The sequence below is a fragment of the Geospiza fortis genome, unplaced genomic scaffold (assembly GCF_000277835.1).
Source record: "Geospiza fortis unplaced genomic scaffold, GeoFor_1.0 scaffold102, whole genome shotgun sequence".
Taxonomy (NCBI): Eukaryota; Metazoa; Chordata; class Aves; order Passeriformes; family Thraupidae; genus Geospiza; species Geospiza fortis.
In genome coordinates this window covers 2,136,179-2,140,798 of record NW_005054373.1, presented here as the reverse complement: position 1 = coordinate 2,140,798, position 4,620 = coordinate 2,136,179, and the positions used below count along the sequence as shown (strand labels likewise).

General features: G+C 49.4%; 1 protein-coding gene across 1 annotated transcript in view; it reads right to left on the bottom strand.

Annotated features, from left to right (window-relative positions):
• The window catches only part of ZC3H18 (zinc finger CCCH-type containing 18), a 45,409-nt gene that overhangs the window by 14,654 nt on the left and 26,135 nt on the right, over positions 1–4,620 (bottom strand). The window lies entirely within an intron of this gene.

The following is a 4,620-nucleotide window of genomic DNA, read 5'->3' as shown; positions in this document are numbered from 1 at the left end:
ATGGAATAATTTAATGACAATGATATGTTAATATATTAACGTAATATTTTTATAATACCATATTAATATAGTATCAATATATCAATTGGCAATATTATAATATCATACATAATAGATTAATTATTAATTAATATTCATAAATTATAATAAAAGGTATACATGGCCGTGGAAAAATCCCAAATTCATTCCTTAGACTGATTGCTTACAGCTCCTGATCTCCCCTGTGGGATTCCAGCAGCATTTTGGGGTGGTGAAATGTTGGAAGAACTCTCAGTTTGTGAACCGGTGACAAAGCAGTGCTGCTCTGTAAAGCCACATTTGGGAACTCCTTTGTCCCACTGAGCACTCTGTGACCTCCTGGCTGATTCCAGGCCCTGCTCTTGGCCTCCAAAGGCTGGACACGAGCAAGAGGGAAGGGAATGGGAAAGCTGGTCCTGCCTGGAGCAGCCCAGAGCTGGAGCAAGCCCAGTCTGGTGCAGGGGAGAGCAGCCACCACCAAGCCTGGGTCACTCTGATGTTCCCATCACAGGCCAGGACCCAGCGACCTCCTTTCCCCCTTCCAAAGGGAACAGTTCCCTCCCCCCGGCCATAAACCGGGCTGGTTTATCCCTGGATTATTCTCTGGGTGCTCAAACACCACCAAATGTGGTGCCCAGCCAGGCCTCACTCTCCATCTCCTCCCTTCCCTTTTCAGGGCTCTACTTTCATTTCCCCTTTTTTGGTTCTCCATGTTTCCTTTCTCCTCTCCAACCCTCTGAAAACAATTCAGGGCCAACTTTTCAGCACCTGCACCAGACACTTCCTGAAGTACTCCAGGATGAGTTTCTTGAGGCTGAGACTTTATTACCTCTCTTATCTCTGGGTGATTTAACCTGGAATTTTTCCTTGCCCTCGCTCTAACCTGCACTCAACTCCTCAATTACCTGCTTCTACCCTTCTCCCTGGGGTTTCAGGCAGAGTTTGTGAGGGATTAAAGCTTTCTGAAGCCTCTTGCACTCACCAAATTAGCAGGACAACGATGCATTTATTCCTTTCCTCAAAGCAGTGAGTTCCCGGGGAATTTGGGGGAGGAAAGGCCCCTTCCCTGCTGGCTTCAGCCAGCACCACCCCATTACTCACACCACTGAAGCAACCACTCCCCACGCAGCTTCCTCGACCTTTTTGAGATAAAAAAGCCACCTCCAAGTTTTCTAATAATTCCAGGCACACTTCAACAAACCCCAGGATAATGAAAGCTCTTGGTTAGGAGCCTGCCCTTTGAAGACTTCACACCTCCCAGAAGCCTCATCCCCTCCTTTTTGGCAGAGTTTCCTCATCCCCAGCCCAGGACTGGGATGTGCTGACCTAAAAATCCAGCATCTGACTCTTTCCTTATCTCTGCTGATGTAAAAGCAATTTTACTCTTTGTCCCACAACTCCCTCAGAATATTCAGAGGAAAACCCCTCCTTTCATGTTCATCCCTCCCACCCATCTCACTCCAGCCCCAGCAGAGGAGAACTGGATCCTCCATCCCACACAGAGTGCCAGGAAGGGAGTCCCAGGCAGGGTCCTGGCTCAGCTTTACTCCCCAGCAGCCCCATTCCATCCTCCCCCTCTCCCAGCACTGCTCCAACACACCCTGTTTAACCCAGCACAGGGTACCTGCAGTGCTCTGGTCAAGTTTTCCCAGTTACAGCCACAATTCCATGAGTATTTCACCTTGGAGGAACACCAAAACTTGGAATATGCTATAACCTGCTAACATTCAATAGTCCAAGCTGGGCTCAAGGGCTCCTTCCAGCAGATGTTTACAAACCCATTTGGAATTGCCAATTTCACCTCTGGAATATCCTCAAACCAACCAAGTGCAGAGAAAGAAGGAAAAGAAGACTGGGAGAAGCCTCCACACCTTGCATGAAGCAGCAGGATAAAGAGCAAGGAAAGCAGGAGAGAAAACCACGTGAGGGTGCTCATGGAACATGCCCAATATCCTGATCCAGTGTCCCTTCCCAGGGGATTGCAGTCTGTGAGCTCTGGGAGGTGCAGGGGCAACATTCTGCTGCCACACGCAGCTTTATCCTGGATAAAACCTCTGGAGAAGTTTCTCCAGAATGACAAATCTGGAAACCAACAGCTCTGTCAGGGAGGTTTAGGGTGGATATCAGGAAAAGGTTCTTCCCCCAGAGGGTGCTGGGCACAGCCCTGAGGCTGCCAGAGCTCCAGGACAATGCCCAGGATTGGATTTTGGTGTCCTGGGCAGAGCCAAGCACTGGCTGAAGATCCCTGTGTGTCCTTTCCAGCTCAGGATACCCCACAAGTCCATGAACTAATGAATGCCCTCACCTCTTCAGGCTCAACTCCCTCCTGAACCAGTTTTCAGAAAGAAAAGCATCCTCCAGGATTTGTTGTCCCTTAAAACCACCTCAAACTCACATCCAACAGCCCATGCTGGGAGCTGGAACAACTTCAGAGCTTGGGTTCCAGCTGGGAGCAGGGATGACTCTGAAAGCAAATCTCATTTACCTGCACCTATTACCTGGTTTGATGCAATTCCCTCTGGATGAAGTCACTTTCTGGAGGAAAGGTTCTTCCCCAGGAAAACCACAACAGAAAGTCTCCTTTTGGGGTGTGCTTGGCTTTTTGACTCAGCACTACAGATGAGGAAGGTGCTGCTCCTGTCAGGACAATTTCAAAGCCTTTCCTCAGAGCTTCCAACGTGTGCCATCACCAAAGAAACTTGTTCAACCTAAAACTGGGAGCTGCTGCTGCTGGATTCATCTCCTCCAGTGGAATTCAGGAGGCAGGATGGAAAGTGAGCAGGAGAAGCTCCCTAGAGAACATCCCAATGACAGCCTGGCCATTTGCCACGGCTGGGAGATGAGGAAGGGAGGATTTCTCCTCACTTTCACTCCTACAGCCAGGTGATGTTGTGCTGGATCTGGTGCTTGGTGGAGCTCCCAGCTCCTGAATTCAAGAAATGAAAAAATAAGAATGGTTTGCTGCTGGCTCAGTGAGATCAACCTGCCATGGTGAAAGGGAGGAAAGGAGGGAAGAACTCCAGGGCTGGTGAGCCTGGGATCAGCTCAGGAGCTCATCCTCACCCTCACACAGCTGCCCAGGCTGCTGGCAAACCTCACCCACTTCAGCAGAGAGTGGCAAAGAACTCTCCTGTTCATCCCCATCTTTTTCACCAAATTCCAATTTTTAGGAAACAATTGAAATATTTCACAATTAACTCCGAAGTCTCTTCCACAAGGTTTTAAAAAAATTAATTAGAGGGAAGAAGAGACAAGAGAAGAGTGACTAAAAGCACCTGAATTTCCACCCAGATCCTCAGGAATCACTTGGGCAGCAGCTTCCAAAGGCAATTTTACCCTTAAAACAACTAAAAGTTTTCTTTTCCAGAAGGAACACGCTGATGCCCATTTGGCTGGAATGTAATGACAGCAATCAGGAGGAGAAGTGAAGCTGAACGTGGCTTTGGCAGGGAGGGGAGGAGCAGAGGCAGCTCCAGCTGGCAGCACCCCAGCCTGGCTCAGCCAGCTCCCAAACAAACCTGCCTCCCAAAAAAACCCAGCTGAACGTCACTGAGCCCAACAAAACGTCGGAGGGGGAAAAAAAGAGCTGCCCAGCTGAAATTGTCCTCATGTATTATGCAAATGCTGCCACAGCATTTCTAATCTTGGAGGGGAAAATGAGCGTGCAAAGGAAAGGCTTCCTGTCCTTCCCATCCTGGCCCAGGGAACCAAACCTCATCAGCCCTGGGCAGCAGTGACGTCAGCCTGGCTTGGGGCTGCTCTTCCAGCTCCCTTTTCTCCAGGAGGAAAGTGCAGCGATGGTTTCCCAGCCCCTGTGCTCCTGCAGGAAAGCCGCGATTGCGTCAGCAGCGCCGGCGCCGCTTTTCCTGCAGTGGAATTTTCCAGAGGAAGTGGACTCGAGGAATGACTGGAGCCATGTGCCAAGGCAGCTGTGGAGGGACCTGTAAGTGCTGCAAAATAAATTCCAGCAGAGTGCAAGCACGCAGGAACTCTTCCTGTCTTGGAGTAATGGAGAGGGACAACAGCTCTGGAAAGCCACCTACAGCGTGTCCAGGACAGGGAATGCTGGGCCTTGGAGCTGCTGCTGCCCATTGGTCTTGGTGAAATATTAGCAGGGAAAATGTTTTTCTCAAGCCGTTTCCATCTGAAGCTGAGTTATCAGTCACTTCAATAAAAAAAAAAAAAGGAAAAAAAAAAAGGAAGGATTTCTTCAAAGCCTGACAGGGAGAGGCTTGGAAATTAAAGAGTGGAGATACAATCTGAACCTCCAGGATGAAATCATCCCAGCAGGGAGATAAAGCTATCTGAGATGGCATCTCCCCTGAGGGCTGAGCATTTGACGCCTGGAGAGCCTCCTCTCCATGAGCAGGAGGCAGGATCCTGCCTGGAATGTGCCACTGATCCTGCCCTGGAATTACCTTGTTCCACTAAAATCCAGGCTGGGGCATCTCCCTGTAACTCCATCTCTGAAATGCCAAACAAAATCACATTCCTTGAGATCCATATCTGAGCCACTCACTGCTCTCCATCTCGATTTAGGGTAATGAAACTCTTCTGCTGCTGCTGGGGAAGTGGAGGCAGCAGCTCAAGGACCAACAGAAA